Below are 26,873 nucleotides of genomic sequence, written 5' to 3'. Positions count from 1 at the left end.
TCTCTCCAATGGTGAAGATTCACTTAAAAAATTCGACTACCCAGATCCGGATTTGGATCTTCACCTTAAAAATCTAATCATTTGTCCTTGTCACATACACAATGTCACAAATCATTTATTCAACCAATCCGAATCCCTCCACAACTTTTTGACATATCTTGTTTACAGACAAACAGACAAACAAACAAGAAGACGTCAGGCAGAGCACGATGTGCGGGCCACTCATACTGGAATGGGTCACCAACAACTTCAGACTGATACAGAGGAATTTATTAGAGTACGTGTACACGGGGAGATAAGCATCTACGTAAAGAAATAGCATATACGTCACTCAAGCAGATCTCTGAAAAAATGGCTCCAACACAGCCATATTTATACAAAGCAAAATATGATGGCAAAATCAATGAGCCAAGGTTTTCCTACAAAGATAGGAATGTGGTTCAGCCCACACGGCCCCCACTTCCTCATAAAAGTTGCAAAAACAGCGCATGAGCATGCCAAAAGATAACATGTTGCAAGCATAAGCCAGATGGTGTGTTCCATAAGCCAGATGTTGCAAGCATAAGCCAGATGTTTCAAGCATAAGCTAGATGGTGTGTAAGCATAAGCCATAATCCAGATGTAACAACCTTGGATGTGTTCCCAGCCCGATAGCAAGCACGTTTTATTCGTAAACAGGAAACTCCCACAAGGCCTTTGTATTGTCAGCACAGCATTAGTTTCCACAATGCAAGCCTTTACTCACATAATTAATTCACTCATGTGGTTCCATGTTTCTTGCTTCCCTGATGGGCCAGGAATGACAACCATTATTTAATCCACCTCCACAACGATACTTTGCAAAATCAACCCCCCCCCCCCCCCCTTGAAAAAAGGCTGCAATTGATCCAGCAAATTGTCCATTTCAACAATATTAACATTTACGATCTTGATCAAAGGTCAATATGTGTGTCAATAGGATGAAAAGTGATGATTTTAGAAGTTTGACTTAAAGTTGACCTTTGACCTCAAAAATAGTTGGTTTCCTAATTCAGTGAGGCACTGTGCAAATGCTGTTAAATTTTCAAATCAATCCAATGAAAATTGATGATTTTGGAAGTTTGACCTTGACCTTTGACCATTTGACATCAAAAATGGTTGGTTTCCCAATTTAGTGACTCAATATTAAAAAGCTGTTCTATTTTCAAGTTAATCTGTTTAAAAAATGGCGATTTTAGAAATTTGACCTCCAGATGACCTTTGACCTTTGACCTCAATCAATAGGCTTCTCAAATGTGACGACCTCTACAACTTGGTGAAGTTTTGTGAAGATCGGTTAAAAATTGTGACCTGTAGGCGACTGATATACGGACAAACAAACAGACAAACAGACAGAATGAAAAATCGGTCAGACACCGTGGACTTGCCGGAATGTCCTTTTTTATCGGCCATGTTGGACAAATATGGCGGCTGAACCACGTGACCGATGACGTCATCATTATTTGTTTTCTAAACTAATTTATTCCTAGATTATGTTCAAGAAAATTCATCTTGATCGATGAAGTTTTGTACTTGTCGAATTATGACGTCATAATGGAGGCACTTATGACATCATCATTAACATATTTTATTCCCCATGGAGAGTTCTTTACAATGAGCCATGTCTCAATTTTTTCTATTCAGCACTTTCGGAGATATAGAGGTGCAAATTTTTTCGGTTTTTCCAAGATGGCGGCCGAACTATGTGACCGATGACGTCATCATTTATTTTTTTTCTCCACCAGTTTATGCCGACATGGCGCTCAAGAAATTGCATCTTGATTGGATGAAGTTTTGTACTCGTCGAATTATGACGTCATAGTGGAGGCACCAATGACATCATTAACATATTTTATTCCCCATGGAGAGTTCTTTACAACGAGCCATGTCTCAATTTTTTCTATTCAGCACTTTCAGATATAGAGGTGCAATGTTTTTTGTTTTTTTTTGCAAGATGGCGGCCGAACCACGTGACTGATGACGTCATCATTATTTTTTTTTCTCCACCAGTTTATGCCGTTATGTCGCTCAAGAAATTGCATCTTGATTGGATGAAGTTTTGTACTTGTCGAATGATCAAATTATGACATCATAATGGAGGCCTTGGGCCGAGAGAGTTAAAAATTGGGCACAGTCTATTTCAGGGCAAGACAAATATGTGTGTAAAGTTTGGCGATTCTATGTGCAATGGTGTAGATGTAGTACTGCGAACAAACAGACAGACAAACAGATTAAAAATCTGTCAGAGACCGAGGACTTGCCGGAATGTACTTTGTCGGCCATTTTGGACAAATATGGCACCCGAACCACGTGACCAATGACGTCATCATTATTTGTTTTCTAACGAATTTATTCCTTGATGATGCTCAAGAAATTTCATCTTGATCGATGAAGTTTTGTATTTGTCGAATTATGACATCATAATGGAGGCACCGATGACATAATCATTAACATATTTTATTCCCCATGGATAGTTCTTTACAATGAGCCATGTCTCAATTTTTTCTATTCAGCACTTTCGGAGATATAGAGGTGCAAATTTTTTCCGTTTTTCCAAGATGGCGGCCGAACCAAGCGACCGATGACGTCATCTTTTTTTTTTTCTCCACCAATTTATGCCGTCATGTCACTGAAGAAATGGCATCTTGATTGGATGAAGTTTTGTACTTGTCGAATTATGACGTCATCATGGAGGCCTTGGGCCGAGAGAGTTAACAATTAAGCACAGTCTATTCCAAGCCAAGATAAATATGTGTGTAAAGTTTGGCGATTCTATGTGCAACGGTGTAGACTTAGTACTGCGCACAAACAGGCAGACAAACAGATGAAAAATCATTCATAGAGCGACACTTGGCAAAACAGAACAAAGTGGAATGGCACTCAGTAGAGCATCCTTTTAACCTCAAAAATAGTTGGTGGTTGAATTCAGTTGGCTGATATGAAAATCCTATTCAAATTTCAAGTCAATCGGATGAAAATTGAGGCTTTTAGAAATTTGAAAAAAGCGGTTGACCTTGGGCTGATGTTGACCTTTTGGCGTATGCTGATCTCAAAAATAGTTGTTGGTTGAATGCAGTTAACTGATGTGTATATCCCATTCAAATTTCGAGTGAATCGTATGAAAATTGAGGATTTTAGAAATTTGATATTGTTGTTGACTTTTGGCCAATGTTGCTCTTTTGGCCTATGGTGATCTCAAAAATAGTTGGTGGTTGAATTCAGTTTGCTGATATGTAAATCCCATTCAAATTTCAAGTGAATCGGATGAAAATTTAGGATTTTAGAAATTGTTTAAAAGGTGACTGACCATTGGCCTACGTTGACCTTTTGGCCTACGCTGATCTCAAAAAGAGTTGGTGGTTGAATTCAGTAAGCCGATATGTAAATCCTATTTAAATTTCAAGTCAATTGGATGAAAATTGAGGATTTTAGAAATTTGAAAAAAAGTGGTTGACCTTTGGCTTATGTTGACCTTTTGGCCTATGTTGATCTCAAAAATAGTTGGTGGTTGAATTCAGTTCGCCAATATGTAAATCCTATTTAAATTTCAAGTCAATTGGATGAAAATTGAGGATTTTAGAAATTTGAAATGGTTGTTGACCTTTGGCCTATCTTGACCTTTTGGCCTATGCTGATCTCAAAAATAGTAGGTGGTTGAATTCAGTTTGCCGATATGTATATCCTATTCAAATTTCAAGTCAATCGGATGAAAATTGAGGATTTTAGAAATTTGAAAAAAGTGGTTGACCTTTGGCCTATGTTTTCCTTTTGACCTCAAAATCAAAAGGCTTCTTCCTTATGACCAACTCTACCCTTTGGTGAAGTTTCGTAAATATTGGTTTAAAATAGTGACCCATAGGTGATTGACATGCAAGCAGACAAACAGACAGATGAAAAATCACTCATCGAGCGACACTTGGCAAAAGAGAATTTGGCACTCAGAAAAACTTGGCACTCAGTGGAGCATCCTTTTGACCTAAAGATATTTGAATTCAGTGACCTGATATGCAAATCGTCTTTTAATTTTAAGTTAATCGAATGAAAATGTAGAATTTTAGACATTTGGACTGTTTACCCTTTGGCCTATGTTGACCTCAAATATAATTGGTGGTTGAATTCAGTTAGCTGATATGAAAATCCAATTCAAATTTCAAGTCAGTCAGATGAAAATTGAGGATTTTAGAGACTTGAAAATGTTGTTGAACTTTGGTCTATGTTGACCTTTTGACCTCATAAATAAATAAGATTTTGTCGAACCACCAACTCTTCCATTTGGCGAAGTTTCGTGAAGATCGGTTTAAAATTGTGACCTGTAGGCAAGTATAAGTGAGCGGACAAACACACACACGCACACACACACACACACACACACACACACTGGAGTGATCAACATACTTGTCATTTATTGTTTTTGCCAAGTACAACAAACAAGACCAACCAATATACGTTGCATTCACCAAGGTTAATATGTTAATATGACGTATTTTAAACTGCTGTTGTAATTCATTAAGAATTTCCAAAACATGCGATTGCACTCTTATGGTATGGTAGTGACGTTTACAACCCTGGAATAAGGTCCTCTGTACAAAGCACCGAGTCGCCCCTCGTGCCCTACCCTGCACAGTGGGAGATGGCGTTTTGCAATGACTTTGGTGTGTGTGTGTGTGTGTGTGTGTGTGTGTGTGTGTGTGTGTGTGTGTGTGTGTGTGTGTGTGTGTGTGTGTGTGTGTGTGTGTGTGTGTGTGTGTGTGTGTGTGTATTGTTGTTATTGTTGTTGTTATTGGTTATCATCTCCATATGCGGGTTTTAGAACCCACACAATATATATAATATTATATGTACGTGTTGTTGGCTGGAATCTCCACACGTGGGTGCGTTTCAGGAGATGGAGCGGAGACCTATCAAATAAATGTGAAGGTGGTTATCATTTATACCACCTTAAACCTGGACTCCTTTTTCAATGTTTTTGTTTATAAAAGTTAGAACTTAAGTTGAAGATATTTTACAGCCATCTTGTCATTTATTGATCGTCATGACTTCCCTGACAAATGATAAAAGCTCCATTGTTTCGAATCAATACGACTTCTGAAGAACATGCCTATTGCAACAAGCATTCTGAGTACTGCGCTGCGATACATGTCCCCTACCGGCATTGGGTAGCACTGTCATACAAGACGGTATTATGACTTACCGCACTCCAAATTATAGTCCGGAAAACTGTTGGGGAACTTACCAAAGTTCAAAGTGCCATAACTTTGTCAAAAATGATCGAAACGTCGTGAAGTTCGAACTTGATCTGCAACTTATCATGAGGAAACGATGTGCCAAGTTTGAAATCATTAGCATTAAGAGTTTAGGAAAAAAGTCCGGAAAACTGTTCTTTGCGTGACAGACTGACGGACAGACGGAGGGACGGAGTGCAAACCTATAGTCCCCTCCGGTGTACACCGGTTGGGGACTAACAAGCAGAGATGGGAATTTTGATGAATGCTGAAGAAAAACAACACAAAAAGTATGATCCTACTCCCAACACTGTTTGCCCTCCCATATGAGACATTTTAGCCAAATGGAAAGTTTTTTTTATAGAAAGGGGAGAAGGGAATTTTATGGAAGGGGGAGAATACCCATTTTCACGACTGAGATCTTGAGGCTTTTGCAGCTTTCGTAATTGATTGTGGTACCTGTTTGTTTTTTGCTTTATTGATAAGGTGTGCTGAGGGGTTACAGTCAAGATATTAAGCGTCTTTGCAGAGGTTGACCTTTGCAACAGACAGGATGAACAGTGTGATGTGCTGTGTGTCGATGATGTGTGTGTGATGTGCAGTGGATGTGATGTGCCGATTTGTAGAGACATCAGTCTTGGTGTGGCGCTCTTTCCAGAAATTGCAGAAAGACGAGAGACATGAAAATAACAATAGGATGGTGATGTAACTCATTTGGTGGCAGAATTGGTAGAATCAGTGAAGTTTACAACCCTGTCCCAATTAATCGCACCTTTTAGAAAATAGAAAATGTTGTTGACCTTTGGTCTATGTTGACCTTTTGACCTCATAAATATTTGAGATTTTGGCGAACCACCAACTAACTCTACCATTTGGTGAAGTTTTGTGAAGATCGGTTTAAAATTGTGACCTGTAGGCAAGTATAAGTGAGTGGACAGACAAACACACACACAAACACACACAAACTGGAGTGATCAACATACTTGTCATTTTTTTTTGCCAAGTAACAGCAAATCACGGAAATCGGATCGGGGAAAGTTTTTGGCCCAAGTCTTTCTTGAACCGGATGGACATGCTTGAAATTTTACTCCAGATGAGTGGAATGTGCATTTTATTCAGGGTGCTGGAAATGTCTCGCCTATTGTTTGAGAAGGATCTTGAGCATCCACCAATATGAGCAGATAGGACACCCAGAGGGACAGTAAACTTCTTGACGCAACGCCATCCGTGCGAAGCACTGATCGGATTCTTGGCCACTTTATAGATGGGCCGAGAATCCAACTCAAGCTAGACAGTTCAAAAGTAAGTGTGCAATCTGTGCAACATCCTGTTCCAAATTGAATCCCCCCCCCCCCCCCCCCAATAAAAATAATTAAAATGGATCAGCAATGAAATAAGTTCAAGTTCAACAAGCATTCTGAGTATTGCGCTGCAATACATGTCCCCTACCAAAGTTCAAAGTGCCATAACTTTGTTAAAAATGATCGAAACGTCGTGAAGTTCCAACTTGACCTGTAACTTATCATGAGGAAACCAGGTGCCAAGTTTGAAATCATTAGCGTTAAGCGTTTAGAAAAAAAAGTCCGGAAAACTGTTATTTGCGTGACGGGCTGACGGACTGACAGACGGAGGGACGGCGTGCAAACCTATAGTCACCTCCGGTGTACACCGGTAGGGGACTAATAAAGGACGAGCAAATAGCACAGGGGAACAATAAAAAGAGCAATCAGAGATTGCAAACCCTCGCCAGGATGTATTTTCAGTGGTTTTTAAGGCTTTTGTGTGAAAACAAATATGGCGGCCGAACCACGTGATCGGTGACGTCATCATTTTTTTTTTCTCCACCAAATTTATGCCTACATGACGTTCAAGAAATTTCATCTTGATAGGATGAAGTTTTGTACTTGTTGAATTATGACGTCATAATGGAGGCACCTATGACATCATTAACATATTTTATTCCCCATGGAGAGTTATTTACAATGAGCCATGTTTCAATTTTTTATATTCAGCGCTTTCGGAGATAGAGGTGCAAATTTTTCCGGTTTTTCCAAGATGGCGTCCGAACCACGTCACATATGACGTCATAATTATCATTAAAAAAATTATACAGGTGGAGTTGCACCTATGGTGAAAATTGCCTGTCAATCGGACCAACGGTTGCAGAGAAAATCATATTTATTCTGTGCGGACAAACAGACAAACAAACAAACAGACAAACAAACAAACAGACAAATGAAAAATCGGTCAGAGACCGAGGACTTGCCGGAATGTACTGTTTATCGGCCATTTAGAACAAATATGGCGGCCGAACCACGTGACCGATGATATCATCATTAACATATTTTATTCCCCATGGAGAGTTCTTTACAATGAGCCATGTCTCAATTTTTTATATTCAGCACTTTTGGAGATATAGTGGTGCAAATTTTTGCCGTTTTTCCAAGATGGCGGCCGACCACGTGACATATGACGTCATCATTAACATATTTTATTCCCCATGGAGAGTTCTTTACAATGAGCCATGTCTCAATTTTTTCTGTTCAGCACTTTTGGAGATTTTGTGGTGCAAAGTTTTGCCGTTTTTCCAAGATGGCGGCCGACCACGTGACTGATGACGTCATCATTAACATATTTTATTCCCCATGGAGAGTTCTTTACAATGAGCCATGTCTCAATTTTTTCTGTTCAGCACTTTTGGAGATATAGTGGTGCAAAGTTTTGCCGTTTTTCCAAAATGGCGGCCGACCACGTGACATATGACGTCATCATTAACATATTTTATTCCCCATGGAGAGTTCTTTACAATGAGCCATGTCTCAATTTTTTCTGTTCAGCACTTTTGGAGATTTTGTGGTGCAAAGTTTTGCCGTTTTTCCAAGATGGCGGCCGACCACGTGACTGATGACGTCATCATTAACATATTTTATTCCCCATGGAGAGTTCTTTACAATGAGCCATGTCTCAATTTTTTCTGTTCAGCACTTTTGGAGATATAGTGGTGCAAAGTTTTGCCGTTTTTCCAAAATGGCGGCCGACCACGTGACATATGACGTCATCATTAACATATTTTATTCCCCATGGAGAGTTCTTTACAATGAGCCATGTCTCAATTTTTTCTGTTCAGCACTTTTGGAGATTTTGTGGTGCAAAGTTTTGCCGTTTTTCCAAGATGGCGGCCGACCACGTGACTGATGACGTCATCATTAACATATTTTATTCCCCATGGAGAGTTCTTTACAATGAGCCATGTCTCAATTTTTTCTGTTCAGCACTTTTGGAGATATAGTGGTGCAAAGTTTTGCCGTTTTTCCAAGATGGCGGCCGACCACGTGACATATGACGTCATCATTAACATATTTTATTCCCCATGGAGAGTTCTTTACAATGAGCCATGTCTCAATTTTTTCTGTTCAGCACTTTTGGAGATATCGTGGCGCAACGTTTTGCCGTTTTTCCAAGATGGCGACCGAACCACGTGACTGATGACGTCATCATTTACATATTTTATTCTGCATGGAGAGTTCTTTACAACGAGCCATGTCTCAATTTTTTCTGTTCAGTACTTTCGGAGATATAGAGGTGCAACGTTTTTTGGTTTTTCCAAGATGGCGGCCGAACCACGTCACCGATGACGTCATCAATTGGGCACAGTCTATTCCAGGGCAAGACCAATGTGTGTGCAAAGTTTGGCGATTCTACGTGCAACGGTGTAGACGCAGTGCTGCAAACAGACAGACAGACAGACAAACAGACAGACAGACAGACAGATGAAAAATCGGTCAGAGACCGAGGACTTGCCGGAATGTACTTTTTTATTGGCCATTGAGGACAAATATGGCGGCCGAACCACGTGACCGATGACGTCATCATTAACATATTTTATTCCCCATGGAGAGTTCTTTACAATGAGGCATGTCTCAATTTTTTCTATTCAGCACTTTTGGACACATAGAGGTGCTAAGTTTTTCGGTTTTTCCAAGATGGCGGCCGAACCACGTGACATATGACGTCATCATTAACAAATTTTATTCCCCATGGAGAGTTCTTTACAATGAGCCATGTCTCAATTTTTTCTGTTCAGCACTTTTGGAGATATAGTGGCGCAACGTTTTGCCGTTTTTCCAAGATGGCGACCGAACCACGTGACTGATGACGTCATCATTTACATATTTTATTCCCCATGGATAGTTCTTTACAATGAGCCATGTCTCAATTTTTTCTGTTCAGTACTTTCGGAGATATAGAGGTGCAAAGTTTTTCGGTTTTTCCAAGATGGCGGCCGACCACGTGACTGATGATGTCATCATTAACATATTTTATTCCCCATGGAGAGTTCTTTACAATGAGCCATGTCTCAATTTTTTCTGTTCAGTACTTTCGGAGATATAGAAGTGCAAAGTTTTTCGGTTTTTCCAAGATGGCGGCCGAACCACGTCACCGATGACGTCATCAATTGGGCACAGTCTATTCCAGGGCAAGACCAATATGTGTGCAAAGTTTGGCGATTCTCCGTGCAATGGTGTAGACGCAGTGCTGCAAACAGACAAACAGACAGACAAACAGACAAACAGATGAAAAATCGGTCAGAGACCGAGGACTTGCCGGAATGTACTTTTTTATCGGCCATTTAGGACAAATAGGGCGGCCGAACCACGTGACCGATGACGTCATAATTAACATATTTTATTCCCCATGGAGAGTTCTTTACAATGAGCCATACGTCAATTTTTTCTATTCAGGACTTTTGGAGATGTGGAGGTGCAGAGTTTTTCGGTTTTTCCAAGATGGCGGCCGAACCACGTGACCGATGACATCATCATTAACATATTTTGTTCCCCATGGAGAGTTCTTTACAATGAGCCATGTCTCAATTTTTTCTATTCAGCACTTTCGGAGATATGGAGGTGCTAAGTTTTTCGGTTTTTCCAAGATGGCGGCCGACCACGTGACTGATGACGTCATCATTAACATATTTTATGCCCCATGGAGAGTTCTTTACAATGAGCCATGTCTCAATTTTTTCTGTTCAGCACTTTTGGAGATATAGTGGTGCAAATTTTTGCCGTTTTTCCAAGATGGCGGCCGACCACGTGACATATGACGTCATCATTAACATATTTTATTCCCCATGGAGAGTTCTTTACAATGAGCCATGTCTCAATTTTTTCTGTTCAGTACTTTCGGAGATATAGAGGTGCAAATTTATTCGGTTTTTCCAAGATGGCGGCCGAACCACGTCACCGATGACGTCATCATTGAGGCACAGTATATTAGAGGGCAAGACCATTATGTGTGCAAAGTTTGGCGATTCTCCGTGCAACGGTGTAGACGCAGTGCTGCAAACAGACAAACAGACAGACAAACAGACAGACAAACAGACAGACAGACAAATGAAAAATCGGTCAGAGACCGAGGACTTGCCGGAATGTACTTTTTTATCGGCCATTTAGGACAAATAGGGCGGCCGAACCACGTGACCGATGACGTCATAATTAACATATTTTATTCCCCATGGAGAGTTCTTTACAATGAGCCATACGTCAATTTTTTCTATTCAGGACTTTTGGAGATGTGGAGGTGCAGAGTTTTTCGGTTTTTCCAAGATGGCGGCCGAACCACGTGACCGATGACATCATCATTAACATATTTTGTTCCCCATGGAGAGTTCTTTACAATGAGCCATGTCTCAATTTTTTCTATTCAGCACTTTCGGAGATATGGAGGTGCTAAGTTTTTCGGTTTTTCCAAGATGGCGGCCGACCACGTGACTGATGACGTCATCATTAACATATTTTATGCCCCATGGAGAGTTCTTTACAATGAGCCATGTCTCAATTTTTTCTGTTCAGCACTTTTGGAGATATAGTGGTGCAAATTTTTGCCGTTTTTCCAAGATGGCGGCCGACCACGTGACATATGACGTCATCATTAACATATTTTATTCCCCATGGAGAGTTCTTTACAATGAGCCATGTCTCAATTTTTTCTGTTCAGTACTTTCGGAGATATAGAGGTGCAAATTTATTCGGTTTTTCCAAGATGGCGGCCGAACCACGTCACCGATGACGTCATCATTGAGGCACAGTATATTAGAGGGCAAGACCATTATGTGTGCAAAGTTTGGCGATTCTCCGTGCAACGGTGTAGACGCAGTGCTGCAAACAGACAAACAGACAGACAAACAGACAGACAAACAGACAGACAGACAAACAAACGAACAGATCAACATACTTGCCGGAAATTTTTTCCGGCAAGTAACAAACGAACAGATCAACATACTTGCCGGAAATTTTTTCCGGCAAGTAACGAACAGATCAACATACTTGCCGGAAAAAATTTTCCGGCAAGTAATGAAAAATCGGTCAGAGACCGAGGACTTGCCGGAATTTACTTTATTATCGGCCATTTAGGACAAATATGGCGGCCGAACCACGTGACCGATGATGTCATCATTAACATATTTTATTCCCCGTGGAGAGTTCTTTACAATGAGCCATGTCTCAATGTTTTCTATTCAGCACTTCCGAACATATGGAGGTGCAAAATTTTTCGGTTTTTCCAAGATGGCGGCCGAACCACGTGACTGATGACGTCATCATTAACATATTTTATTCCCCATGGAGAGTTCTTTACAATGAGCCATGTCTCAATTTTCTCTGTTCAGCACTTTTGGAGATATAGTGGTGCAAAGTTTTGCCGTTTTTCCAAGATGGCAGCCGACCACGTGACATATGACGTCATCATTAACATATTTTATTCCCCATGGAGAGTTCTTTACAATGAGCCATGTCTCAATTTTTTCCATTCAGTGCTTTTGGAGATATGGAGGTGCAAAAATTTTCGGTTTTTCCAAGATGGCGGCCGAACCACGGGACTGATGACGTCATCATTAACATATTTTATTCTCCATGGAGAGTTCTTTACAATGAGCCATGTCTCAATTTTTTCTGTTCAGCACTTTCGGAGATATAGAGGTGCAAAATTTTTCCAAGATGGCGGCCGAACCACGTGACCAATGACGTCATCAATTGGGCACAGTCTATTCCAGGGCAAGACCAATATGTGTGCAAAGTTTGGCGATTCTACGTGCAACGGTGTAGACGCAGTGCTGCAAACAGACAGACAAACAGACAGACAAACAAACGAACAGATCAACATACTTGCCGGAAATTGTTCCGGCAAGTAACAAACGAACAGATCAACATACTTGCCGGAAAATTTTTCCGGCAAGTAATGAAAAATCGGTCAGAGACCGAGGACTTGCCGGAATGTACTTTTTTATCGGCCATTTAGGACAAATAGGGCGGCCGAACCACGTGACCGATGACGTCATAATTAACATATTTTATTCCCCATGGAGAGTTCTTTACAATGAGCCATACCTCAATTTTTTCTATTCAGGACTTTTGGAGATGTGGAGGTGCAGAGTTTTTCGGTTTTTCCAAGATGGCGGCCGAACCACGTGACCGATGACATCATCATTAACATATTTTGTTCCCCATGGAGAGTTCTTTACAATGAGCCATGTCTCAATTTTTTCTATTCAGCACTTTCGGAGATATGGAGGTGCTAAGTTTTTCGGTTTTTCCAAGATGGCGGCCGACCACGTGACTGATGACGTCATCATTAACATATTTTATTCCCCATGGAGAGTTCTTTACAATGAGCCATACCTCAATTTTTTCTATTCAGGACTTTTGGAGATGTGGAGGTGCAGAGTTTTTCGGTTTTTCCAAGATGGCGGCCGAACCACGTGACCGATGACATCATCATTAACAAATTTTGTTCCCCATGGAGAGTTCTTTACAATGAGCCATGTCTCAATTTTTTCTGTTCAGCACTTTTGGAGATATAGTGGTGCAAATTTTTGCCGTTTTTCCAAGATGGCGGCCGACCACGTGACATATGACGTCATCATTAACATATTTTATTCCCCATGGAGAGTTCTTTACAATGAGCCATGTCTCAATTTTTTCTGTTCAGTACTTTCGGAGATATAGAGGTGCAAATTTATTCGGTTTTTCCAAGATGGCGGCCGAACCACGTCACCGATGACGTCATCATTGAGGCACAGTATATTAGAGGGCAAGACCATTATGTGTGCAAAGTTTGGCGATTCTCCGTGCAACGGTGTAGACGCAGTGCTGCAAACAGACAAACAGACAGACAAACAGACAAACAGACAAACAGATGAAAAATCGGTCAGAGACCGAGGACTTGCCGGAATGTACTCTTTTATCGGCCATTTAAGACAAATATGGCGTCCGAACCACGTGATAGATGACGTCATCATTAACATATATTATTCCCCATGGAGAGTTCTTTACAAAGAGCCATGTCTCAACTTTTTCTATTCAGCACTTTTGGAGATATGGAGGTGCTACGTTTTTCGGTTTTTCCAAGATGGCAGCCGAACCACGTGACCTATGATGTCATCATTAACATATTTTATTCCCCATGGAGAGTTCTTTACAATGAGCCATGTCTCAATTTTTTCTATTCAGCACTTTCAGAGATATGGAGGTGCACAATTTTTCGGTTTTTCCAAGATGGCGGCCGAACCACGTGACATATGACGTCATCATTAACATATTTTATTCCCCATTGAGAGTTCTTTACAATGAGCCATGTCGCAATTTTTTCCATTCTGCACTTTTGGAGATATAGTGGTGCAAAGTTTTCCCATTTTTCCAAGATGGCGGCCGAACCACGTGACCGATGGCGTCATCATTAACATATTTTATTCCCCATGGAGAGTTCTTTACAATGAGCCATGTCTCAATTTTTTCTGTTCAGCACTTTTGGAGATTTTGTGGTGCAAAGTTTTGCCGTTTTTCCAAGATGGCGGCCGACCACGTGACTGATGACGTCATCATTAACATATTTTATTCCCCATGGAGAGTTCTTTCCAATGAGCCATGTCTCAATTTTTTCTGTTCAGCACTTTTGGAGATATAGTGGCGCAACGTTTTGCCGTTTTTCCAAGATGGCGACCGAACCACGTGACTGATGACGTCATCATTTACATATTTTATTCCCCATGGAGAGTTCTTTCCAATGAGCCATGTCTCAATTTTTTCTGTTCAGCACTTTTGGAGATATAGTGGCGCAACCTTTTTGCCGTTTTTCCAAGATGGCGACCGAACCACGTGACTGATGACGTCATCATTTACATATTTTATTCCGCATGGAGAGTTCTTTCCAATGAGCCATGTCTCAATTTTTTCTGTTCAGTACTTTCGGAGATATAGAGGTGCAAATTTATTCGGTTTTTCCAAGATGGCGGCCGAACCACGTCACCGATGACGTCATCATTGAGGCACAGTATATTAGAGGGCAAGACCATTATGTGTGCAAAGTTTGGCGATTCTCCGTGCAACGGTGTAGACGCAGTGCTGCAAACAGACAAACAGACAGACAAACAGACAGACAAACAGACAGACAGACAAACAAACGAACAGATCAACATACTTGCCGGAAAAAAATTTCCGGCAAGTAATGAAAAATCGGTCAGAGACCGAGGACTTGCCGGAATGTACTTTTATCGACCATTTAGGATAAATATGGCGGCCGAACCACGTGACCGATGGTCATCATTAACATATTTTATTCCCCATGGAGAGTTCTTTACAATGAGCCATGTCTCAATTTTTTCTATTCAGGACTTTTGGAGATGTGGAGGTGCAAAGTTTTTCGGTTTTTCCAAGACGGCGACCGAACCACGTGACCGATGACGTCATCATTAACATATTTTATTCCCCATGGAGAGTTCTTTACAATGAGCCATGTTCATCTTTTTCGATTCAGCACTTTTGGAGATATGGAGGTGCTACGTTTTTCGGTTTTTCAAAGATGGCGGCCGAACCACGTGACCTATGATGTCATCATTAACATATTTTATTCCCCATGGAGAGTTCTTTACAATGAGCCATGTCTCAATTTTTTCTATTCAGCACTTTCAGAGATATGGAGGTGCAAATTTTTTCGCTTTTTCCAAGATGGCGGCCGAACCACGTGACATATGACGTCATCATTAACATATTTTATTCCCCATTGAGAGTTCTTTACAATGAGCCATGTCTCAATTTTTTCTGTTCAGCACATTTGGAGATATAGTGGTGCACAGTTTTGCCGTTTTTCCAAGATGGCGGCCGACCACGCGACTGATGACGTCATCATTAACATATTTTATTCCCCATGGAGAGTTCTTTACAATGAGCCATGTCTCAATTTTTTCTGTTCAGCACTTTTGGAGATATAGTGGTGCAAAGTTTTACCGTTTTTCCAAGATGGCGGCCGACCACGTGACATATGACGTCATCATTAACATATTTTATTCCCCATGGAGAGTTCTTTACAATGAGCCATGTCTCAATTTTTTCTGTTCAGCACTTTTGGAGATATAGTGGCGCAACGTTTTGCCGTTTTTCCAAGATGGCGGCCGAACCACGTCACCGATGACGTCATCAATTGGGCACAGTCTATTCCAGGGCAAGACGAATATGTGTGCAAAGTTTGGCGATTCTCCGTGCAACGGTGTAGACGCAGTGCTGCAAACAGACAGACAAACAGATGAAAAATCGGTCAGAGACCGAGGACTTGCCGGAATGTACTCTTTTATCGGCCATTTAAGACAAATATGGCGTCCGAACCACGTGATAGATGACGTCATCATTAACATATATTATTCCCCATGGAGAGTTCTTCACAAAGAGCCATGTCTCAACTTTTTCTATTCAGCACTTTTGGAGATATGGAGGTGCTACGTTTTTCGGTTTTTCCAAGATGGCAGCCGAACCACGTGACCTATGATGTCATCATTAACATATTTTATTCCCCATGGAGAGTTCTTTACAATGAGCCATGTCTCAATTTTTTCTATTCAGCACTTTCAGAGATATGGAGGTGCACAATTTTTCGGTTTTTCCAAGATGGCGGCCGAACCACGTGACATATGACGTCATCATTAACATATTTTATTCCCCATTGAGAGTTCTTTACAATGAGCCATGTCTCAATTTTTTCCATTCTGCACTTTTGGAGATATAGTGGTGCAAAGTTTTCCCATTTTTCCAAGATGGCGGCCGAACCACGTGACCGATGGCGTCATCATTAACATATTTTATTCCCCATGGAGAGTTCTTTACAATGAGCCATGTCTCAATTTTTTCTGTTCAGCACTTTTGGAGATTTTGTGGTGCAAAGTTTTGCCGTTTTTCCAAGATGGCGGCCGACCACGTGACTGATGACGTCATCATTAACATATTTTATTCCCCATGGAGAGTTCTTTACAATGAGCCATGTCTCAATTATTCTGTTCAGCACTTTTGGAGATATAGTGGTGCAAAGTTTTGCCGTTTTTCCAAGATGGCGGCCGACCACGTGACATATGACGTCATCATTAACATATTTTATTCCCCATGGAGAGTTCTTTCCAATGAGCCATGTCTCAATTTTTTCTGTTCAGCACTTTTGGAGATATAGTGGCGCAACGATTTGCCGTTTTTCCAAGATGGCGACCGAACCACGTGACTGATGACGTCATCATTTACATATTTTATTCCCCATGGAGAGTTCTTTACAATGAGCCATGTCTCAATTTTTTCTGTTCAGCACTTTTGGAGATATAGTGGTGCAAATTTTTGCCGTTTTTCCAAGATGGCGGCCGACCACGTGACATATGACGTCATCATTAACATATTTTATTCCCCATGGAGAGTTCTTTACAATGAGCCATGTCTCAATTTTTTCTGTTCAGTACTTTCGGAGATATAGAGGTGCAAATTTATTCGGTTTATCCAAGATGGCGGCCGAACCACGTCACTGATGACGTCATCATTGAGGCACAGTATATTAGAGGGCAAGACCATTATGTGTGCAAAGTTTGGCGATTCTCCGTGCAACGGTGTAGACGCAGTGCTGCAAACAGACAAACAGACAGACAAACAGACAGACAAACAGACAGACAGACAAACAAACGAACAGATCAACATACTTGCCGGAAAATTTTTCCGGCAAGTAACAAACAGACAAACAGACAAACAGACAAACAGACAAATGAAAAATCGGTCAGAGACCGAGGACTTGCCGGAGTGTACTTTTTTATCGGCCATTTAGAACAAATATGGCGGCTGAACCACGTGATAGATGATGTCATCATTAACATATTTTATTCCCCATGGAGAGTTCTTTACAATGAGCCATGTCTCAATTTTTTCTGCTCAGCACTTTTGGAGATATAGAGGTGCAAAGTTTTGCCGTTTTTCCAAGATGGCGGCCGAACCACGTGACATCTGACGTCATCATTAACATATTTTATTCCCCATGGACATTTCTTTCCAATGAGCCATGTCTCAATTTTTTCTGTTCAGCACTTTCGGAGATATAGAGGTGCAAAGCTTTTCCAAGATGGCGGCCGAACCACGTGACCTATGACGTCATCATTAACATATTTTATTTCCCATGGACATTTCTTTCCAATGAGCCATGTCTCAATTTTTTCTGTTCAGCACTTTCGGAGATATAGAGGTGCAAAGCTTTTCCAAGATGGCGGCCGAACCACGTGACCGATGACGTCATCATTAACATTTTTTATTCCACATGGAGAGTTCTTTACAATGAGCCATGCCTCAATTTTTTCTATTCAGGACTTTTGGAGATGTGGAGGTGCTAAGTTTTTCGGTTTTTCCAAGATGGCGGCTGAACCACGTGACCGATGATATCATCATTAACATATTTTATTCCCCATGGAGAGTTCTTTACAATGAGCCATGTCTCAATTTTTTCTATTCAGCACTTTCGGAGATATGGAGGTGCAAAGTTTTTCGGTTTTTCCAAGATGGCGGCCGAACCACGTGACTGATGACGTCATCAGTAACATATTTTATTCCCCATGGAGAGATATTTACAATGAGCCATGTCTCAATTTTTTCTGTTCAGCACTTTCGGAGATATGGAGGTGTAAAGTTTTTCGGTTTTTCCAAGATGGCGGCCGAACCACGTGACCTATGACGTCATCATTAACATATTTTATGCCCCATGGACATTTCTTTCCAATGAGCCATGTCTCAATTTTTTCTGTTCAGCACTTTCGGAGATATAGAGGTGCAAAGCTTTTCCAAGATGGCGGCCGAACCACGTGACCGATGACGTCATCATTAACATTTTTTATTCCACATGGAGAGTTCTTTACAATGAGCCATGTCTCAATTTTTTCTATTCGGTACTTTCAGAGATATGGAGGTGCAAAGTTTTGCCGTTTTTCCAAGATGGCGGCCGAACCACGTGACATATGACATCATCATTAACATATTTTATTCCCCACGGAGAGTTCTTTACAATGAGCCATGTCTCAATTTTTTCTGTTCAGCACTTTTGGAGATACAGTGGAACAAAGTTTTGCCGTTTTTCCAAGATGGCAGCCCACCACGTGACCGGTGACGTCATCATTAACATATTTTATTCCCCATGGAGAGTTCATTACAATGAGCCGTGTCTCAATTTTTTCTATTCAGTACTTTCAGAGATATGGAGGTGCAAAGTTTTGCCGTTTTTCCAAGATGGCGGCCGACCACGTGACATATGACGTCATCATTAACCTATTTTATTCTGCATGGAGAGTTCTTTACAATGAGCCATGTCTCAATTTTTTCTGTTCAGCACTTTTGGAGATTTCGTGGTGCAAAGTTTTGCCGTTTTTCCAAGATGGCGGCCGACCACGTGACTGATGATGTCATCATTAACATATTTTATTCCCCATGGAGAGTTCTTTACAATGAGCCATGTCTCAATTTTTTCTGTTCAGCACTTTTGGAGATATAGTGGCGCAACGTTTTGCCGTTTTTCCAAGATGGCGACCGAACCACGTGACTGATGACGTCATCATTTACTTATTTTATTCCCCATGGAGAGTTCTTTACAATGAGCCATGTAGCAATTTTTTCTGTTCAGTACTTTCGGAGATATAGAGGTGCAATTTTTTTTCGGTTTTTCCAAGATGGCCGCCGAACCACGTGACTGATGACGTCATCATTAACATATTTTATTCCCCATGGACAGTTCTTTACAATGAGCCATGTCTCAATTTTTTCTATTCAGCACTTTCGGAGATATGGAGGTGCAAATTTTTTCAAAGATGGCGGCCGAACCACGTGACCGATGACGTCATCATTTGGGCACAGTATATTAGAGGGCAAGCCAAATAAGTGTGCAAAGTTTGGCTATTCTACGTATAGAAAGATTCTACATATAGAAAGTTTTGCGGTTTTTCCAAGATGGCGGCCGAACCACGTGACCAATGACGTCATCATTAACATATTTTATTCCCCATGGAGAGTTCTTTACAATGAGCCATGTCTCAATTTTTTCTGTTCAGTACTTTCGGAGATATAGAGGTGCAAATTTATTCGGTTTATCCAAGATGGCGGCCGAACCACGTCACTGATGACGTCATCATTGAGGCACAGTATATTAGAGGGCAAGACCATTATGTGTGCAAAGTTTGGCGATTCTCCGTGCAACGGTGTAGACGCAGTGCTGCAAACAGACAAACAGACAGACAAACAGACAGACAAACAGACAGACAGACAAATGAAAAATCGGTCAGAGACCGAGGACTTGCCGGAATGTACTCTTTTATCGGCCATTTAAGACAAATATGGCGTCCGAACCACGTGATAGATGACGTCATCATTAACATATATTATTCCCCATGGAGAGTTCTTCACAAAGAGCCATGTCTCAACTTTTTCTATTCAGCACTTTTGGAGATATGGAGGTGCTACGTTTTTCGGTTTTTCCAAGATGGCAGCCGAACCACGTGACCTATGATGTCATCATTAACATATTTTATTCCCCATGGAGAGTTCTTTACAATGAGCCATGTCTCAATTTTTTCTATTCAGCACTTTCAGAGATATGGAGGTGCACAATTTTTCGGTTTTTCCAAGATGGCGGCCGAACCACGTGACATATGACGTCATCATTAACATATTTTATTCCCCATTGAGAGTTCTTTACAATGAGCCATGTCTCAATTTTTTCCATTCTGCACTTTTGGAGATATAGTGGTGCAAAGTTTTCCCATTTTTCCAAGATGGCGGCCGAACCACGTGACCGATGGCGTCATCATTAACATATTTTATTCCCCATGGAGAGTTCTTTACAATGAGCCATGTCTCAATTTTTTCTGTTCAGCACTTTTGGAGATTTTGTGGTGCAAAGTTTTGCCGTTTTTCCAAGATGGCGGCCGACCACGTGACTGATGACGTCATCATTAACATATTTTATTCCCCATGGAGAGTTCTTTACAATGAGCCATGTCTCAATTATTCTGTTCAGCACTTTTGGAGATATAGTGGTGCAAAGTTTTGCCGTTTTTCCAAGATGGCGGCCGACCACGTGACATATGACGTCATCATTAACATATTTTATTCCCCATGGAGAGTTCTTTCCAATGAGCCATGTCTCAATTTTTTCTGTTCAGCACTTTTGGAGATATAGTGGCGCAACGATTTGCCGTTTTTCCAAGATGGCGACCGAACCACGTGACTGATGACGTCATCATTTACATATTTTATTCCCCATGGAGAGTTCTTTACAATGAGCCATGTCTCAATTTTTTCTGTTCAGCACTTTTGGAGATATAGTGGTGCAAATTTTTGCCGTTTTTCCAAGATGGCGGCCGACCACGTGACATATGACGTCATCATTAACATATTTTATTCCCCATGGAGAGTTCTTTACAATGAGCCATGTCTCAATTTTTTCTGTTCAGTACTTTCGGAGATATAGAGGTGCAAATTTATTCGGTTTATCCAAGATGGCGGCCGAACCACGTCACTGATGACGTCATCATTGAGGCACAGTATATTAGAGGGCAAGACCATTATGTGTGCAAAGTTTGGCGATTCTCCGTGCAACGGTGTAGACGCAGTGCTGCAAACAGACAAACAGACAGACAAACAGACAGACAAACAGACAGACAGACAAACAAACGAACAGATCAACATACTTGCCGGAAAATTTTTCCGGCAAGTAACAAACGAACAGATCAACATACTTGCCGGAAAATTTTTCCGGCAAGTAACAAACGAACAGATCAACATACTTGCCGGAAAATTTTTCCGGCAAGTAACAAACAAACGAACAGATCAACATACTTGCCGGAAAATTTTTCCGGCAAGTAACAAACAGACAGATGAAAAATCGGTCAGAGACCGAGGACTTGCCGGAATGTACTTTTTTATTGGCCATTTAGGACAAATATGGCGGCCGAACCACGTGACTGATGACGTCATCATTAACATATTTTATTCCCCATGGAGAGTTCTTTACATTGAGCCACGTCCCAAGTTTTTCTATTCAGGACTTTCGGAGATATGGAGGTGTAACGTTTTCCGGTTTTTCCAAGATGGCGGCCGAACTACGTGACATATGACGTCATCATTAACATATTTTATTCCCCATGGAGAGTTCTTTACAATGAGCCATGTCTCAATTTTTTCTGTTCAGCACTTTTGGAGATATAGTGGTGCAAAGTTTTGCCGTTTTTCCAAGATGGCGGCCGACCACGTGACTGATGACGTCATCATTAACATGTTTTATTCCCCATGGAGAGTTCTTTACAATGAGCCATGTCTCAATTTTTTCTGTTCAGTACTTTCGGAGATATAGTGGTGCAAAGTTTGCCCGTTTTTCCAAGATGGCGGCCGAACCACGTGACTGATGACGTCATCATTAACATATTTTGTTCCCCATGGAGAGTTCTTTACAATGAGCCATGTCTCAATTTTTTCTGTTCAGCACTTTTGGAGATATATTGGTGCAAAGTTTTGCCGTTTTTCCAAGATGGCGGCCAACCACGTGACTGATGACGTCATCATTAACATGTTTTATTCCCCATGGAGAGTTCTTCACAATGAGCCATGTCTCAATTTTTTCTGTTCAGCACTTTGAGATATCGAGGTGCAAAATTTTTCGGTTTTTCCAAGATGGCGGCCGAACCACGTGACTGATGACGTCATCATTTTGGCACAGTACATTAGAGGGCAAGACCAATATGTGTGCCAAGTTTGGCGATTCTACGTGCAACGGTGTAGACGTAGTGCTGCAAACAGACAAACAGACAGACAGACAGACAAACAAATGAAAAATCGGTCAGAGACCGAGGACTTGCCGGAATGTACTTTTTTATCGGCCATTTAGGACAAATAGGGCGGCCGAACCACGTGACCGATGACGTCATAATTAACATATTTTATTCCCCATGGAGAGTTCTTTACAATGAGCCATACCTCAATTTTTTCTATTCAGGACTTTTGGAGATGTGGAGGTGCAGAGTTTTTCGGTTTTTCCAAGATGGCGGCCGAACCACGTGACCGATGACATCATCATTAACATATTTTGTTCCCCATGGAGAGTTCTTTACAATGAGCCATGTCTCAATTTTTTCTATTCAGCACTTTCGGAGATATGGAGGTGCTAAGTTTTTCGGTTTTTCCAAGATGGCGGCCGACCACGTGACTGATGACGTCATCATTAACATATTTTATGCCCCATGGAGAGTTCTTTACAATGAGCCATGTCTCAATTTTTTCTGTTCAGCACTTTTGGAGATATAGTGGTGCAAATTTTTGCCGTTTTTCCAAGATGGCGGCCGACCACGTGACATATGACGTCATCATTAACATATTTTATTCCCCATGGAGAGTTCTTTACAATGAGCCATGTCTCAATTTTTTCTGTTCAGTACTTTCGGAGATATAGAGGTGCAAATTTATTCGGTTTTTCCAAGATGGCGGCCGAACCACGTCACCGATGACGTCATCATTGAGGCACAGTATATTAGAGGGCAAGACCATTATGTGTGCAAAGTTTGGCGATTCTCCGTGCAACGGTGTAGACGCAGTGCTGCAAACAGACAAACAGACAGACAAACAGATGAAAAATCGGTCAGAGACCGAGGACTTGCCGGAATGTACTCTTTTATCGGCCATTTAAGACAAATATGGCGTCCGAACCACGTGATAGATGACGTCATCATTAACATATATTATTCCCCATGGAGAGTTCTTTACAAAGAGCCATGTCTCAACTTTTTCTATTCAGCACTTTTGGAGATATGGAGGTGCTACGTTTTTCGGTTTTTCCAAGATGGCAGCCGAACCACGTGACCTATGATGTCATCATTAACATATTTTATTCCCCATGGAGAGTTCTTTACAATGAGCCATGTCTCAATTTTTTCTATTCAGCACTTTCAGAGATATGGAGGTGCACAATTTTTCGGTTTTTCCAAGATGGCGGCCGAACCACGTGACATATGACGTCATCATTAACATATTTTATTCCCCATTGAGAGTTCTTTACAATGAGCCATGTCGCAATTTTTTCCATTCTGCACTTTTGGAGATATAGTGGTGCAAAGTTTTCCCATTTTTCCAAGATGGCGGCCGAACCACGTGACCGATGGCGTCATCATTAACATATTTTATTCCCCATGGAGAGTTCTTTACAATGAGCCATGTCTCAATTATTTCTGTTCAGCACTTTTGGAGATTTTGTGGTGCAAAGTTTTGCCGTTTTTCCAAGATGGCGGCCGACCACGTGACTGATGACGTCATCATTAACATATTTTATTCCCCATGGAGAGTTCTTTACAATGAGCCATGTCTCAATTATTTCTGTTCAGCACTTTTGGAGATATAGTGGTGCAAAGTTTTGCCGTTTTTCCAAGATGGCGGCCGACCACGTGACATATGATGGCATCATTAACATATTTTATTCCCCATGGAGAGTTCTTTCCAATGAGCCATGTCTCAATTTTTTCTGTTCAGCACTTTTGGAGATATAGTGGCGCAACGTTTTGCCGTTTTTCCAAGATGGCGACCGAACCACGTGACTGATGACGTCATCATTTACATATTTTATTCCCCATGGAGAGTTCTTTCCAATGAGCCATGTCTCAATTTTTTCTGTTCAGCACTTTTGGAGATATAGTGGCGCAACCTTTTTGCCGTTTTTCCAAGATGGCGACCGAACCACGTGACTGATGACGTCATCATTTACATATTTTATTCCGCATGGAGAGTTCTTTCCAATGAGCCATGTCTCAATTTTTTCTGTTAAGTACTTTCGGAGATATAGAGGTGCAAATTTATTCGGTTTTTCCAAGATGGCGGCCGAACCACGTCACCGATGACGTCATCATTGAGGCACAGTATATTAGAGGGCAAGACCATTATGTGTGCAAAGTTTGGCGATTCTCCGTGCAACGGTGTAGACGCAGTGCTGCAAACAGACAAACAGACAGACAAACAGACAGACAAACAGACAGACAGACAAACAAACGAACAGATCAACATACTTGCCGGAAAAAAATTTCCGGCAAGTAACAAACAGATGAAAAATCGGTCAGAGACCGAGGACTTGCCGGAATGTACTTTTTTATCTGCCATTTAGGACAAATATGGCGGCCGAACCACGTGACCGATGACGTCATCATTAACATATTTTATTCCCCATGGAGAGTTCTTTACAATGAGCCATGCCTCAATTTTTTCTATTCAGGACTTTTGGAGATGTGGAGGTGCAGAGTTTTTCGGTTTTTCCAAGATGGCGGCCGACCACGTGACATATGACATCATTAACATATTTTATTCCCCATGGAGAGTTCTTTACAATGAGCCATGTCTCAATTTTTTCTATTCAGCACTTTCAGAGATATGGAGGTGCTAGGTTTTTCGGTTTTTCCAAGATGGCAGCCGACCACGTGACTGATGACGTCATCATTAACATATTTTATTCCCCATGGAGAGTTCTTTACAATGAGCCATGTCTCAATTTTTTCTGTTCAGCACTTTTGGCGATATAGTGGTGCAAAATTTTGCCGTTTTTCCAAGATGGCGGCCGACCACGTGACATATGACGTCATCATTAACATATTTTATTCCCCATGGAGAGTTCTTTACAATGAGCCATGTCTCAATTTTTTCTGTTCAGCACTTTTGGAGATATCGTGGCGCAACGTTTTGCCGTTTTTCCAAGATGGCGACCGAACCACGTGACTGATGACGTCATCATTTACATATTTTATTCCGCATGGAGAGTTCTTTACAATGAGCCATGTCTCAATTTTTTCTGTTCAGCACTTTTGGAGATTTTGTGGTGCAAAGTTTTGCCGTTTTTCCAAGATGGCGGCCGACCACGTGACTGATGACGTCATCATTAACATATTTTATTCCCCATGGAGAGTTCTTTACAATGAGCCATGTCTCAATTATTCTGTTCAGCACTTTTGGAGATATAGTGGTGCAAAGTTTTGCCGTTTTTCCAAGATGGCGGCCGACCACGTGACATATGACGTCATCATTAACATATTTTATTCCCCATGGAGAGTTCTTTCCAATGAGCCATGTCTCAATTTTTTCTGTTCAGCACTTTTGGAGATATAGTGGCGCAACGATTTGCCGTTTTTCCAAGATGGCGACCGAACCACGTGACTGATGACGTCATCATTTACATATTTTATTCCCCATGGAGAGTTCTTTACAATGAGCCATGTCTCAATTTTTTCTGTTCAGCACTTTTGGAGATATAGTGGTGCAAATTTTTGCCGTTTTTCCAAGATGGCGGCCGACCACGTGACATATGACGTCATCATTAACATATTTTATTCCCCATGGAGAGTTCTTTACAATGAGCCATGTCTCAATTTTTTCTGTTCAGTACTTTCGGAGATATAGAGGTGCAAATTTATTCGGTTTTTCCAAGATGGCGGCCGAACCACGTCACTGATGACGTCATCATTGAGGCACAGTATATTAGAGGGCAAGACCATTATGTGTGCAAAGTTTGGCGATTCTCCGTGCAACGGTGTAGACGCAGTGCTGCAAACAGACAAACAGACAGACAAACAGACAGACAAACAGACAGACAGACAAATGAAAAATCGGTCAGAGACCGAGGACTTGCCGGAATGTACTCTTTTATCGGCCATTTAAGACAAATATGGCGTCCGAACCACGTGATAGATGACGTCATCATTAACATATATTATTCCCCATGGAGAGTTCTTCACAAAGAGCCATGTCTCAACTTTTTCTATTCAGCACTTTTGGAGATATGGAGGTGCTACGTTTTTCGGTTTTTCCAAGATGGCAGCCGAACCACGTGACCTATGATGTCATCATTAACATATTTTATTCCCCATGGAGAGTTCTTTACAATGAGCCATGTCTCAATTTTTTCTATTCAGCACTTTCAGAGATATGGAGGTGCACAATTTTTCGGTTTTTCCAAGATGGCGGCCGAACCACGTGACATATGACGTCATCATTAACATATTTTATTCCCCATTGAGAGTTCTTTACAATGAGCCATGTCTCAATTTTTTCCATTCTGCACTTTTGGAGATATAGTGGTGCAAAGTTTTCCCATTTTTCCAAGATGGCGGCCGAACCACGTGACCGATGGCGTCATCATTAACATATTTTATTCCCCATGGAGAGTTCTTTACAATGAGCCATGTCTCAATTTTTTCTGTTCAGCACTTTTGGAGATTTTGTGGTGCAAAGTTTTGCCGTTTTTCCAAGATGGCGGCCGACCACGTGACTGATGACGTCATCATTA

General features: G+C 41.2%; 1 protein-coding gene and 1 long non-coding RNA gene across 2 annotated transcripts in view; one reads left to right on the top strand and one right to left on the bottom strand.

The window, feature by feature from the left end:
• LOC137428175 (uncharacterized) overlaps nt 1-26,873 on the top strand; it is a 297,132-nt gene that overhangs the window by 157,210 nt on the left and 113,049 nt on the right. The gene's annotated exons all lie outside the window — the stretch shown is intronic.
• Nucleotides 253-26,873, bottom strand: part of LOC137428176 (uncharacterized) — a 48,810-nt gene continuing 22,189 nt past the window's right edge. The window contains exon 2 of the long non-coding RNA XR_010984646.2: nt 253-785. This is a non-coding gene — a long non-coding RNA (uncharacterized LOC137428176). The remainder of the gene's footprint in view (nt 786-26,873) is intronic.

The sequence above is a fragment of the Myxine glutinosa genome, chromosome 5 (assembly GCF_964187855.1).
Source record: "Myxine glutinosa chromosome 5, kmMyxGlut1.1, whole genome shotgun sequence".
Lineage (NCBI taxonomy): Eukaryota > Metazoa > Chordata > Myxini > Myxiniformes > Myxinidae > Myxine > Myxine glutinosa.
The sequence above is the reverse complement of the archived record's forward strand: the minus strand, read 5'-3'. Positions and strand labels throughout refer to the sequence as shown.